This window comes from Salmo salar, chromosome ssa24 (assembly GCF_905237065.1).
Source record: "Salmo salar chromosome ssa24, Ssal_v3.1, whole genome shotgun sequence".
NCBI lineage: Eukaryota > Metazoa > Chordata > Actinopteri > Salmoniformes > Salmonidae > Salmo > Salmo salar.
Window position 1 is genome coordinate 33988391 of NC_059465.1, and position 16135 is coordinate 34004525.

Below are 16135 nucleotides of genomic sequence, written 5' to 3' on the forward strand. Positions count from 1 at the left end.
AATAGACAGGTGTTGTCCTTTCCATGGTAGCAAAATCTTATCTAATTTGGGGAACTTTCTATTAAAATATATTGTAGTGAGATAATTTCTTTCTTTCAGGATATGAATTCCCGAGTATGTCCACTTCACCGTCAGACCATCTTATTGGTAAACTACACAGTAATGTAAAAGTTGCATTTTTTAAGATCCACAGAAGTTAGAAAAAGTATCTAGATCCTCTATGAGGCTGTGCAGGTGTCCAAATTGCAGATTTAAAAGAGAACATTAATCGTCAGTGTACAATGGCACTTTTGTTTTTAAGCCCTGGATTTCTAGCCCCTTGATATTATTGCTGGATCTGATTTTATCAGCTAACATTTACATGGCCATAATAAATTGATATGCCGATAATGAACAGCCTTGTTTTACTCCTCTTGACAATTTAATCATTTCTGAGGAGTAGCCATTATTTACTATTTTACAACTGGGTTATTATACATAACTTTAACCCATTGTATAAGAGATTCTCCAAAATTAAAATAGTCCAGGCATTTATATATAAATTCCAGACGTACTCTATCAAAGGCCTTTTCAAAGTCAGCAATGAATACCAGGCCTGGTTCCCCAGATTTTCCAGAGGACAACCAGCAGTTGGATTGAATCCCAGCCTAACTCGAAGAACACTGTTCTGGAAAAGGGTTATAGTGAATACATTGAGTGAATCTCAGTTGTATTTTCTTGATTCTTCGTTTCATCTTTTTTTGAAAGCACATTGGAGCAGAATGAGGTTCCTCCCTTGGATCTTCTCCTCCAGTGTGTCTTGAGGAGGAGGCAGGGCGGGAGACCGTAAGAAATCAGGGAAATACAATTGAGATTCACCCATTGCATAGAAACCCCAGTCATGGATGTTAGCGAATATCTTCCATTGTCACGAACAAGAGTTGAAGGATGGTTTGGGTTTTGAGGGTGAGCATTCCTTGCTACGGAAAGGTAACGTAAATAGACCTTATTACAGAACGGGAATCGGCAAGATTTGAACATAGTACCTTCTGGTCCCCATCCTAGTGCTTAGTCCAATGAGTCAGCAGGGGGAGAGCACCAGATCATTTTTTTCACATATTTCATTCTGTTCAGTCAGGAAGTTAGAAACGTCAAAAGTTAGATTAGAAACATGTCGTTAGCTAAGAATGTTGGGTATGGTTGGAAAACAAAAGTCGCAAACAGGATTCAAACTGGCAACCTTGCAGGTTGTGGCCAGCGTGTAATGCCCTCTATGCACCTCCAACTTAAGACCTTTTTTTATTTGACTCTCACCTCACTCCACCCACTGACTTTTCACTCCAAGCTCTGCCCACCAAGCTTTAATTGAACCAATCACAGTAGTTCAGCACTTGAAACGGAGCTTCCTTTAGAACAAGATTAGTTTTGCATTGCCCATACAAAGATGCTGTATAATGATGTCGTCTCATAAAGGCAGTTTTTCATTGAAAAAAATGAAAAGGTTCCGGTCTGTGTAAGTTGGCATTCCCCCTCTCACGTGAGCATGCTTCACGCGTTGAACTCACAGTTCCTCCATAATCTCTGGTATGATCACGCGAGAGAGGAAACGGCCATTTACAGAGACAGGATTTATGTATTATTATTTACATTTTTTATAACAGGTCTACTTATTCCCCTCAAGTTGCTTATTTTAGACCATTCCATTGGTCCTAAAGTGAAATCACGAACTACCCAGGGCACCGGGGAATGCAAACTGAACTTGCCCATTGGGGCTGTGATTCAATCCAAGGCACATTTAAATGTGCATTGTCAGCAGTTGTTTAGAGCGATGCTCTATAACACACCATTGATTGAATCTCGGCCTGAATGAGGAAAACCCCTGAGCACAATTACCCGCCGCTCGCCACCCCACCCCGGACAGAAACAAATGTGCCACTTTTTACATACCTACAGTATGATCCACTTTGGTTTTCCAACCCATAGTTTAAAAAAGGCTGCTGTAATTGGTTAAACCTACCTATCTACATAGCCCTTGGTTACATTCAGGTGAGGAAGTTGTGCAGCAGCTGTGAATTTCATTATCCACGGCTGAGGAGTGGGATATGGAGAGTGGGATATGCAGGGGAGTGGGATATGCAAAAAATGTACAATTCACACATACATTTGTAATAGTACCTAATTATCTTAATTATCTTAACATTACATATTGCACCAGTTCCCAATACAAATTTATTTTTACATAATCTATAAAATCACTGCTGACATAACACAAAATAACATGAACAAATGTAAACAATTCCTAAAAAGAGTAAGAAGATTAGCAGTGGGATGTCACATGATAAATGTTAATAAAAATATAATCGAAAAAAAAATGGCCCCTGAAACAGACTATGAATGACACAATCAGTTATATACATGTGGGCCGGGATTCATCCCAGGGCACGTTCAAGAGGAAGAGGGGGAGGTAGGGGGGTTGAAGAGCACATGGGTCAGCAGGCAGGAGCAGGCCTCCAGGAAGGACAGGTCCCTGACCTCAATGCCTCCAGGGCCACTTCTCCAGTCAGGGCGCTGCGTCAAAGCTCCTCCCTCAGCATGGCATTTGAAACCAGCTCCAGTGCAGTCCATCCATGACCGTCTTTCTGCTGCAGCAGATCCTGCAGGACAGACGGACAGAGACAGAGGGAGATCACCTTTCACCTTGACCCCAACACTTTATTTCCACTTTAACCCTGCATTCCTTGCCATTTTAATATTTGGGACATTTCTATTTTTGCTATTAATACCATGTTTACGGCATCTTAAATCAAATCAAATTGTATTGGTCGCGTACACATATTTAGCAGATGTTATCGCGGGTGTAGCAAAATGCTTATGTTCCTACCTCCAACAGTGCTGTAATATTGAACACTACACAACAATACACACAAATTTAAAAGTAAAAGAATGGAATTAAGATATATCAAAATATTAGGACAAGCAATGTCAGAGTGGCATTGACTAAAATACAGTAGAATAGAATACAGTATATACATATGAAATGAGTAAAGCATTATGTAAACATTATTAATGTGACTAGTGTTCCATTAATAAAGTGACCAGTGATTCCATGTTTAGGTACATAGGGCAGCAGCCTGTAAGGTGCAGGGTAGAGTAACCGGGTGGTAGCCGGCAAGTGATGGCTATTTAACAGTCTGATGGCCATGAGATAGAAGCTGTTTTTCAATCTTTCAGTCCCAGCGTTGATGCATCTGTACTGACCTCGCCATCTGGATGATAGCAGGGTGAACAGACTGTAGCTCGGATGGTTGATGTCCTTGATGTTTTTGGCCTTCCTGTGACACCGGGTGCTGTAGGTGTCCTGGAGGGCAGGCATTGTGCCCCCGGTGATGCATTGGACAGACGGCATCACCCTCTGGAGAGCCCTGCGTTTGTGGGCTGTGCAGTTGCTGTAGCAGGCGGTGATACAGCCCGACAGGATGCTCTCAAAAGTGCATCAAATTTCTTCAGCCTCCTAAGGTTGAAGAGGCGCTGTTGCGCCTTCTTCACCACACTGTCTGTGTGGGTGGACCATTTCAGATCATCAGTGATGTGTATGCCGAGGAACCTGAAGTTTTCCACCTTCTCCTCTGCCGTTCCGTCAATGTGGATAGGGGCATGCTCCCTCAATTTTTTCATGAAGTCCACGATCATCTCCTTTGTGTTGTTGACGTTGAGGGAGAGGTTCTACTTAGCTAGGGCCATCACCTCCTCCCTGTAGGCTGTTTCGTCGTTGTTGTTGGTAATCTAGCCTACCACTTTTGTGTTGTCTGCAAACTTGATGATTGCTTTGAAAACGTAGGAGACATGCGTGGCACACACCCGTGTGAGGGCCACCATGTTGAGCGTCAGCCTTGCGAGGGTGAACACACTTCAACGTCTTACTCACATCAGCTACGGAGAACAAGGGCTCAGGGTCCTCATCAGCGATAGTGTCCTGCGTCAGCGCCACTGTTTTCTTCGAAGCAGGTGACAGTGTTTAGCTTGTCCGGGAGCAAGGAGTTGGTGTCCGCGACGTGGCTGGTTTCCCCTTTATAATCCGTGATTGTCTGGAGTCCCTGCCACGTCTCGTGTCTGAGCCATTGAATTACGACTCCAGTTTGTCTCTGTACTGATTGTTGCCTGTTTGATTGCCTTACAGCTGGACTGTTTGTGCTCGTCCCTGTTAAATGTGGTGGTTTGCGCTTTGTTTTGCAAATGCTACCATCTATCCAGATTTTTTGGTTTGGATACGTTGTTATTGTCACAGTGGAAACAACTTCCCTGATGCACTTCCAGTCATTGAGTCAGTGTATACATTATTGTTTCTCTCAGAGGCAATCCAGAGTATATCCCAGTTCGCGTGATCAAAACAATCTTGAAGAATAGATTCTTATGACTGTAGGTTATAGAGAATCAATTGAAAACAAACGTACTACATCGAAACCTTGCAACACACTTGTCATAAATGTATGATTTGGGCCTGAGAAGTGGAGGGAGGTTAACACGTCCCCCATGCATTCAGCCAGCTGAGCATCAGCGATCATATGACATACAACGACGCACCGTTGAGCAGCCAATTTAAGCAACATAATTATGAAATAACGTGGAATAGAGACAACATGGGGGCCAATGGGAGGATACTGCAACAGATATAAATAGTGGATGAACACACACACACACACACACACACACACACACACACACACACACACACACACACACACACACACACACACACACAGAGAGAGAAGAGAACAGCTGTTTACCCATTGGGCCACAGTGCCAGCCAGGGAATATAACTCACTTCACTTCACTAATTGTGTTGACACAATTAACTGGCTGACTCACTGGTCACATTGTGTTCGGGGAATCTAGTGAGATAGTGACCTGATAGAGGATTAGGGTTACATGTGCTTATGTAACACATTAGACTGTGTCAGTGCAGATGAATCAAACTGAGAGTCATTGGGAAGGGCTGGGATGGAAAAAACATGAAGGCTAGAGTACACTAAGGACTGTAATTAAATTACATCCGCTTTAGCTGACATCCGCAACGCGGTTGTTTTGGCGTGTCGGAGGTGGAACTGCGTTAGAGCTGTCCAATCTACAAACGGCTCATGGCATTATACCTAAAGCATCTAGGCCTAAGATTAGTACTGTTCGAACACAAGACTGATTTGATTTGACCCATATTGATCTTTCATCAGTAGGACTGTACATAACACACATACATATTTATATTAAGCCAGTTAACTGTGTGTAGTAAGGGGATGTGTTATATTACTTCTGCCTCTTCCCTTCTCTTTGTGTGTTCAGAATAAAAGCAATTTCCAGCAGCGGGCCCACGCACACGGCCTATGTGGAGCCGGCCGAGTCAAGTGTGAGCTCTTTGTTTGCTTTTAGACATCCAATTTTTATGGCAAACTGTGCTTGATGGCACTTGACTGCTCAACCTCCGCAATGTTCCTGCCACTTGTGAGCTAGTTTAGGGCTCTCTGACGATTCGCCACAGTGCCTGAAAGCTTGCCGACAGACAGCCAGGCAGCGGTTTCTGTTCGACAGACACTCTTTGAGGCTTGTGAAACATGACGTGTCAAGGAAGAAAAATTGTCCTTGTTGTTGGGTGTGTGCTGCTTGTGCGGAGACGGCATCAGACTTTAAAGATTATAAAGGGGCATTCCACTTTGATCCTACGATTTAACATGGCTAATGTTGTTCTTTACCTTACGAGTGCAAGTTGGCATTCAGCAAGTTCAAGTTTAAGTAGCATTTGCAGGTATTAAAATAAACACATACATCCTCTCTTTCTCACATATTCTCTGTCACATATAGTACATACACATCTACATACCTCCATACTCTCATGCTAAACAACTACGTATTTACAGTGGAACTTTGTGGTGGTATTCCCCTTTTAAGGCGGCCATCATGACTTGTGTAAAGAAAGGAACTTGCGAATTATGAAGCGTTTCTTTTTCCCTCTTGAGTACAACTAGGCAGTTATGGCACTCTGAGGAATAGCGAAGGCCAAGCGCATGGCTCAGGTACCACAGGGTCAGCGCTCATCTACCTTTAGTGCTTCAAGCTCGAGTGGCAAAAACTCAATCTGCATAAATTGTCGCGTTAATCTACATAAACTTTTACATTAGCAGGAAAATGTACAATGCAGAGGTCAGCCATGAAGCAGCAGTTGAGGAAGTAAGGGATTTGATCAAAGCCACTCAAGAGAGGGAGAGAGAGAGACAGAGAGAGAGACTGCTAGAGAGAGAGAGAGAGACTGCTGGATTGAGAGAGAGGCAGTGAGAGAGAGAGAGAGAGAGAGAGAGACTGCTAGAGACAGAGTGGGCGAGGTGAGAAGAGATCTTCACACACAGCAGGTAATAATAGCCAACCACTCCAGGTTGATTTGGTCTTGACATCAGGCCCATGTTAAGTTGCAGTTCAGCCATGTCAGGATCAGGCAAGTGCTTTGGGCCTTGAGGGGAAGCATTCGCAGTGTTCACCGGGTCTATCAAGTTGGAGATGGAGAATTACATTTTTTATTTTGGGCTTGGGCCATAGTACTTTCAGTTAGAGCCTTGAAAATAGACCTTTATACACTGAACAAAAATATAAACGCAACTTGCAGATATCATCCTGACCAACTTGCCCTCTAAATACACCTCTGCTGTCTTCAACCAGGATCTCAGCGATCACTGCCTCATTGCCTGCATGCGTAATGGGTCTGAGGTCAAACAACCACCCCTCATCACTGTCAAACGCTCCCTAAAACACTTCAGCGAGCAGGCCTTTCTAATCGACCTGGCCCAGGTATCCTGGAAGGATATTGACCTCATCCCGTCAGTAGAGGATGCCTGGTTGCTCTTTAAAAGTGCTTTCCTCACCATCTTAAATAAGCATGCCACATTCAAATAATGTAGAACTAAGAACAGATATAGCCCTTGGTTCACCCAAGACTTGACTGCCCTTGACCAGCACAAAAACATCCTGTGGTGTTCTGCATTAGCATCGAATAGCCCACGCGATATGCAGCTTTTCAGGGAAGTCAGGAACCAATATACACAGTCAGTTAGGATAGCTAAGGCTAGCTTTTTCAAACAGAAATTTGCATCCTGTAGCACTAATTCCAAAACATTTTGGGACATTGCAAAATCCATGGAGAATAAGAGCACCTCCTCCCAGCTGCCCACTGCACTGAGGTTAAGAAACACTGTCACCACCGATAAATCTACAATAATCGAGAATTTCAATAAGCATTTTTCTACGGCTGGCCATGCTTTCCACCTGGCTACCCCTACCCCGGCCAACAGCTCGGCACCCCCTCTCCCCCGCTTCTCCTTTCACCTAAATCCAGACAGCTGATGTTCTGAAAGAGTTGCAAAATCTGTATCCCTACAAATCAGCTGGGCTAGACAATCTGGACCCTCTCGTTCTAAAATTATCAGCCGAAATTGTTGCAACCCCTATTACTAGCCTGTTGAACCTCTCTTTCGTATCATCTGAGATCCCCAAGGATTGGAAAGCTGCCGCGGTCATCCCCCTCTTCAAAGGGGGAGACACTATAGACCCAAACTGTGTTATAGACCTATATCCATCCTGCCCTGCCTTTCTAAAATCTTTGAAAGCCAAGTTAACCTGTTGGGGATAGGGGGCAGTATTTGCACGGCCGGATAAAAAACGTACCCGATTTAATCGGGTTACTACTCCTGCCCAGTAACTAGAATATGCATATAATTATTGGCTTTGGATAGAAAACACCCTAAAGTTTCTAAAACTGTTTGAATGGTGTCTGTGAGTATAACAGAACTCATATGGCAGGCAAAAACCTGAGAAGATTCCTTACAGGAAGTGGCCTGTCTTACCATTTCTTGCCCTCCTTGATCATCTCTATCCAAAACAGGGGATCTCTGCTGTTACGTGACACTTCCTACGGCTCCCATAGGCTCTCAGAAGGCGGGAAAAAGCTGAATGATGTAATTCCAGCCCCAGGCTGAAACACATTAGCGCTTTTGGCAAGTGGCCGATCAGAGGACAATGGGCTTAGGCGCGTGCACGAGTCGACCCCATGCTTTATTTTCTTTCGCCTTTTTACCTAAACGCAGATTCCCGGTCGGAATATTATCGCTTTTTTACGAGAAAAATGGCATAAAAATTGATATTAACCTCTATGGCCTAGGTGGGACGCTAGCGTCCCCCCCGTGGTGCACTCCATCAACAGCAGGTGCATTTCAAGAGCGGCAAATTTGAAACCAAATAAATGTCAAAATTCAAATTTTTCAAACATACAACTATCTTACACCCTTTGAAAGATAAACATCTCCTTAATCTAACCACGTTGTCCGATTTCAAAAAGGTTTTACGGCGAAAGCATAAAGTTAGATTATGTTAGGAGAGTACATTGACAATAGCTGTGTGTAATGTTTTGTCAATTCAAAGACAGGGTCACCAAAACCATAAAACCAGCTAAAATGATGCACTAACCTTTTACAATCTCCATCAGATGACACTCCTAGGACATTATGTTAGACAATGCATGCATTTTTAGTTCTATCAAGTTCATATTTATATCCAAAAACAGCGTTTTACTATGGCATTGATGTTGAGGAAATCGTTTCCCTCCAATAACCGGCAGTCAAGTCAGCACCACAAATTAAATAATTAAAATTAGAAAACATTGGTAAAATATTATATTGTCATTTAAAGAATTATAGATTTACATCTCTTGAACGCAATCAACTTGCCAGATTTAAAAATAACCTTACTGGGAAATCACACTTTGCAATAATCTGAGCACTGCGCCCAGAAAAATACGCGGTGCGATACAGACTAGCCGCCATGTTGGGGAGATCTAAAATCGAAAATACTATGTAAATAATCCATTAACTTTGATTCTCTTCATCAGATGTCACTTCCAGGTATCACAGGTCCATAACGAATGTAGTTTTGTTCAAAAAAGCTCATCATTTATGTCCAAAAATCTCCGTCTTGTTAGCACATGATCTAAGCCCGCCGGACTTCAATTCATGAACGAGGGGAAAAAATATATTTACGTTCGTTCAAACATGTCAAACGTTGTATAGCATAAATCATTAGGGCCTTTTTTAACCTGTTGGGTCTAGGGGGCAGCATTTGCACGTCTGGATAAAAAAAATGTACCCGATTTAATCTGGTTACTAATCCTACCCAGTAACTAGAATATGCATATACTTATTATATATGGATAGAAAACACTCTAAAGTTTCCAAAACTGTTTGAATGGTGTCTGTGAGTATAACAGAACTCATTTGGCAGGCAAAACCCTGAGACATTTTCTGACAGGAAGTGGATACCTGATGTGTTGTATTGACTTTAAACCTATCCCATTGAAAAACACAGGGGTTTAGGAATATTTTGGCACTTCCTATTGCTTCCACTAGATGTCACCAGCCTTTACAAAGTGTTTTGAGTCTTCTGGAGGGAGATCTGACCGAACAAGAGCCATGGAACGATGATGTCCCATTAGACACCTGGCGCGCGAGTTCATGTTGGGTACCCTCGTTCCAATACGTTATAAAAGAGTATGCATTCGTCCACCTTGAATATTATTCATGTTCTGGTTAAAAAGGCCCTAATGATTTATGCTATACAACGTTTGACATGTTTGAACGAACGGAAATATATTTTTTCCCCTCGTTCATGACGAGAAGTCCGGCTGGCTTACATCATGTGCTAACGAGACGGAGATTTTTGGACATAAATGATGAGCTTTTTTGAACAAAACTACATTCGTTATGGACCTGTGATACCTGGAAGTGACATCTGATGAAGAGAATCAAAGGTAATGGATTATTTACATAGTATTTTCGATTTTAGATCTCCCCAACATGACGTCTAGTCTGTATCGCAACGCGTATTTTTCTGGGCGCAGTGCTCAGATTATTGCAAAGTGTGATTTCCCAGTAAGGTTATTTTTAAATCTGGCAAGTTGATTGCGTTCAAGAGATGTAAATCTATAATTCTTTAAATGACAATATAATATTTTACCAATGTTTTCTAATTTTAATTATTTAATTTGTTACGCTGACTTGACTGCCGGTTATTGGAGGGAAACGATTTCCTCAACATCAATGCCATAGTAAAACGCTGTTTTTGGATATAAATATGAACTTGATAGAACTAAAAATGCATGCATTGTCTAACATAATGTCCTAGGAGTGTCATCTGATGGAGATTGTAAAAGGTTAGTGCATCATTTTAGCTGGTTTTATGGTTTTGGTGACCCTGTCTTTGACTTGACAAAACATTACACACAACTCTTGTAAATGTACTGTCCTAACATACTCTAAATTTATGCTTTCGCCGTAAAACCTTTTTGAAATCGTAAAACGTGGTTAGATTAAGGAGATGTTTATCTTTCAAATGGTGTAAAATAGTTGTATTTTTGAAAAATTTGAATTTTGACATTTATTTGGATTCAAATTTGCCGCTCTTGAAATGCACCTGCTGTTGATGGAGTGCACCACGGGTGGCACGCTAGCGTCCCACCTAGCCCCAGAACATGAATAATATTCAAGGTGGACGAATGCATTCTCTTTTATAACGTATTGGAACGAGGGTACCCAACATGAACTCGCGTGCCAGAGTCTAATCGGCCATCACCGTTCCATGGCTCTTGTTCGGTCAGATCTCACAGTAAAAGACTCAAAACACTTTGTAAAGGCTGGTGACATCTAGTGGAAGCAATAGGAAGTGCCAAAATATTCCTCAGCCCCTGTGTTTTTCAATGGCATAGGTTTAAAGGTAATACAACACATCAGATATCCACTTCCTGTCAGAATCTGTCTCAGGGTTTTGCCTGCCAAATGAGTTCTGTTATACTCACAGACACCATTCAAACAGTTTTAGAAACTTTAGGGTGTTTTCTATCCATATATAATAAGTATATGCATATTCTAGTTACTGGGTAGGATTAGTAACCAGATTAAATCGGGTACGTCTTTTTATCCAGCCGTGAAAATACTGCCCCTTGCCCCAACAGGTTAAACAGCGGTTGACATGCTTCGAAGTACGGTAATGGAATATTTCAAATTTTTTTGTCACGAAATGCGTCGTGCTCGTCACCCTTCTTTACCATTCGGATAGTGTCTTGAACGCACGAACAAAACAGAGGATATTTGGATATAACTATGGATTATTTGGGACCAAACCAACATTTGTTATTGAAGTAGAAGTCCTGGGAGTGCATTCTGACGAAGAACAGGTTATAAGATTTTTCTAGTAGTAAATCTGACTTTGGTGAGTGCTAAACTTGCTGGGTGTCTAAATAGCTAGCCCTGTGATGCCGGGCTATCTACTCAGAATATTGCAAAATGTGCTTTCACCGAAAAGCTATTTTAAAATCGGACATATCGAGTGCATAGAGGAGTTCTGTATCTATAATTCTTAAAATAATTGTTATGCTTTTTGTGAACGTTTATCGTGAGTAATTTAGTAAATTTTTTGTAAATTCACCGGAAGTTTGCGGGGGGTATGCTAGTTCTGAACGTCACATGCTAATGTAAAAAGCTGGTTTTTGATATAAATATGAACTTGATTGAACAAAACATGCATGCATTGTCTAACATAATGTCCTAGGTGTGTCATCTGATGAAGATCATCAAAGGTTAGTGCTGCATTTAGCTGTGGTTTGGGTTTTTGTGACATTATATGCTAGCTTGAAAAATGGGTGTCTGATTATTTCTGGCTGGGTACTCTGCTGACATAATCTAATGTTTTGCTTTCGTTGTAAAGCCTTTTTGAAATCGGACAGTGTGGTTAGATTAACGAGAGTCTTATCTTTAACCTGTTGGGGATAGGGGGCAGTATTGACACGGCTGGATAAAAAACGTACCCGATTTAATCTGGTTACTACTCCTGCCCAGTAACTAGAATATGCATATAATTATTGGCTTTGGATAGAAAACACCCTAAAGTTTCTAAAACTGTTTGAATGGTGTCTGTGAGTATAACAGAACTCCTATGGCAGGCCAAAACCTGAGAAGATTTCAAGCAGGAAGTGGCCTGTCTGAGAAGTAGTGTTTCATCTTGGCTCTTTTTTATTGAAGACTCAGGATCTGTGCAATAACGTGACACTTCCTACGTCGTCCATAGCGTCTCAGAGCCCGGGAAAACGTTGAAAGAGGCAGGCTCTGGCTGAAACACTTTATCGCTTTTGGCAAGTGGCCACTCAGAGTACTATGGGCTTAGGCGCGTGCCCGCTTCGACCTAATGGTTTCTTTTCCTTTGCCTGTTTATCTAAACGCAGATTCCCGGTCGGAATATTATCGCTTTTTTATGAGAAAAAATGGCATAAAAATTGATTTTAAACAGCGGTTGACATGCTTCGAAGTACGGTAATGGAATATTTAGAATTCTTTTGTCACAAATTGCGCCATGCTCGTCACCCTTATTTAGCCTTTAGGATAGTGTCTAGAACGCACGAACAAAACGCCGCTGTTTGGATATAACGATGGATTATTCCGGACCAAATCAACATTTGTTATTGAAGTAGAAGTCCTGGGAGTGCATTCTGACGAAGACAACAAAGGTAAGAACATTTTTCTTATAGTAAATCTGACTTTGATGAGTGCTAAACCTGCTGGGTGTCTAAATAGCTAGCCCTGTGATGCCGGGCTATCTACTGAGAATATTGCAAAATGTGCTTTCACCGAAAAGCTATTTTAAAATCGGACATATCGAGTGCATAGAGGAGTTCTGTATCTATAATTCTTAAAATAATTGTTATGCTTTTTGTGAACGTTTATCGTGAGTAATTTTGTAAATTTTTTGTAAATTCACCGGAAGTTTGCGGGGGGTATGCTAGTTCTGAACGTCACATGCTAATGTAAAAAGCTGGTTTTTGATATAAATATGAACTTGATTGAACAAAACATGCATGCATTGTCTAACATAATGTCCTAGGTGTGTCATCTGATGAAGATCATCAAAGGTTAGTGCTGCATTTAGCTGTGGTTTGGGTTTTTGTGACATTATATGCTAGCTTGAAAAATGGGTGTCTGATTATTTCTGGCTGGGTACTCTGCTGACATAATCTAATGTTTTGCTTTCGTTGTAAAGCCTTTTTGAAATCGGACAGTGTGGTTAGATTAACGAGAGTCTTATCTTTAACCTGTTGGGGATAGGGGGCAGTATTGACACGGCTGGATAAAAAACGTACCCGATTTAATCTGGTTACTACTCCTGCCCAGTAACTAGAATATGCATATAATTATTGGCTTTGGATAGAAAACACCCTAAAGTTTCTAAAACTGTTTGAATGGTGTCTGTGAGTATAACAGAACTCCTATGGCAGGCCAAAACCTGAGAAGATTTCAAGCAGGAAGTGGCCTGTCTGAGAAGTAGTGTTTCATCTTGGCTCTTTTTATTGAAGACTCAGGATCTGTGCAATAACGTGACACTTCCTACGTCGTCCATAGCGTCTCAGAGCCCGGGAAAACGTTGAAAGAGGCAGGCTCTGGCTGAAACACTTTATCGCTTTTGGCAAGTGGCCACTCAGAGTACTATGGGCTTAGGCGCGTGCCCGCTTCGACCTAATGGTTTCTTTTCCTTTGCCTGTTTATCTAAACGCAGATTCCCGGTCGGAATATTATCGCTTTTTTATGAGAAAAATGGCATAAAAATTGATTTTAAACAGCGGTTGACATGCTTCGAAGTACGGTAATGGAATATTTAGAATTCTTTTGTCACAAATTGCGCCATGCTCGTCACCCTTATTTAGCCTTTAGGATAGTGTCTAGAACGCACGAACAAAACGCCGCTGTTTGGATATAACGATGGATTATTCCGGACCAAATCAACATTTGTTATTGAAGTAGAAGTCCTGGGAGTGCATTCTGACGAAGACAACAAAGGTAAGAACATTTTTCTTATAGTAAATCTGACTTTGATGAGTGCTAAACCTGCTGGGTGTCTAAATAGCTAGCCCTGTGATGCCGGGCTATCTACTGAGAATATTGCAAAATGTGCTTTCACCGAAAAGCTATTTTAAAATCGGACATATCGAGTGCATAGAGGAGTTCTGTATCTATAATTCTTAAAATAATTGTTATGCTTTTTGTGAACTTTTATCGTGAGTAATTTAGTAAATTCACCGGCAGTGTTCGGTGGGAATGCTAGTCACATGCTAGTCACATGCTAATGTAAAAAGCTGGTTTTTGATATAAATATGAACTTGATTGAACAAAACATGCATGTATTGTATAACATAATGTCCTAGGGTTGTCATCTGATGAAGATCATCAAAGGTTAGTTCTACATTTAGCTGTGGTTTGGGTTTATGTGACATTATATGCAAGCTTGAAAAATGGGTGTCTGATTATTTCTGGCTGGGTACTCTGCTGACATAATCTAATGTTTTGCTTTCGTTGTAAAGCCTTTTTGAAATCGGACAGTGTGGTTAGATTAACGAGAGTCTTATCTTTAAAATGGTGTAAAATAGTCATATGTTTGAAAAATTGAAGGTTTTGCATTTCTAAGGTATTTGAATAACGCGCCACGGGATTACACTTGCTGTTGACTAGGTGCTAGCCCATAGAGGTTAACAAACCTCCAAACGAACTTCAATGCCATACAACACTCCTTCCGTGGCCTCCTTCCCGCCTGACTAGCATCACTACTGGGGATGGTTCTGAACTTAGACAACTACAAATACCTAAGGTGCCTGGTTAGACTATAAACTCTCCTTCCAGACTCACATTAAACATCTCAAATCCCAAATTAAATCAAGAATCGTCTTCCTATTCCGCAACAAAGCCTCCTTCACTCATGCTGCCAAAAATACCCTCGTAAAACTGACTATCCTACCGATCCTTGACTTCGGCGATGTCATTTACAAAATAGCCTCCAACACTCTAATCAGCAAATTGGATGTGGTCTATCACAGTGCCATCCATTTTGTCACCAAAGCCCCATATACAATCCACCACTGTGACCTGTATGCTCACGTTGGCTGGCCCTCACTACATATTCGTTGCCAAACCCACTGGCTCCAGGTCATCTACAAGTCTTTGCTAGGAAAGACCTGCCTTATCTCAGCTCACTGGTCATTATAGCAACACCCACCCGTAGCACATGCTCCAGCAGGTATATTTCACTGGTCATCCCCAAAGCCAACACTTCCTTTGGCCGCCTTTCCTTCCAGTTCTCTGCTGCCAATGACGAACGAATTGCAAGAATCACTGAAGCTGGAGTCATATCTCCTTCTCTAACTTTAAGCATCATCTGTCAGAGCAGCTTACCTATCACTCTACCTGCACACAGCCCATCTGTAAATAGCACACCCAACTTCCTCATCCCCATATTGTTATTTATCTTACATTTTACATTTACATTTACGTCATTTAGCAGACACTCTTATCCAGAGCAACTTACAAATTGGTGGATTCACCTTATGATATCCAGTGGAACAACCACTTACAATAGTACATCTATATCTTTTTGGGGGAGTTAGAAGGATTACTTTATCCTATCTCAAGTATTCCTTAACCTGTTATGGCTAGGGGGCAGTATTTTCACGGCTGGATAAAAAACGTACCCGATTTAATCTGGTTACCACTCCTACCCAGTAACTAGAATATGCATATACTTATTACATATGGATAGAAAACACCCTAAAGTTTCTAAAACTGTTTGAATGGTGTCTGTGAGTATAACAGAACTCATATGGCAGGCCAAAATCTGAGAAGGTTTCATTCAGGAAGTGGCCTGTCTGACAAGGTGTCGTTCTTCTTGTCTCTGTTTATTGAAGAGTGAGGATCTTAGCTGTCCCGTGACACTTCCTACGGCTGCCATAGGGTCTCAGAAGGCGGTAAAAAGCTGAATCGTGGCTTTGCAGGCTCTGGCTGAAACAAAGTAGCGCGTTTGGGTAGTGGCTGGTTACAGTACTGTGAGACTCAGGCTCGTGCCCGCGTCGACCGAAAGCTTTGTTTACTTTCCTCTGTTTAGCTAAATGGACATTCCCGGTCGGAATATTATCGCTTTTTTTACGAGAAAAATTGCATAAAAATGGATTTTAAAGAGGTGGGGTTTCAGGTGTCTACGGAAGGTGGTGATTGACTCCGCTGTCCTGGCGTTGTGAGGGAGCTTGTTCCACCTTTGGGGT

The 16135-nt window shown here is 41.7% G+C and overlaps 1 long non-coding RNA gene across 1 annotated transcript in view; it reads right to left on the bottom strand.

The window, feature by feature from the left end:
• Positions 1-562: 562 nt before the first annotated feature.
• Positions 563-16135, bottom strand: part of LOC123730416 (uncharacterized) — a 33111-nt gene continuing 17538 nt past the window's right edge. The window contains exon 3 of the long non-coding RNA XR_006761813.1: positions 563-2633. This is a non-coding gene — a long non-coding RNA (uncharacterized lncRNA). The remainder of the gene's footprint in view (positions 2634-16135) is intronic.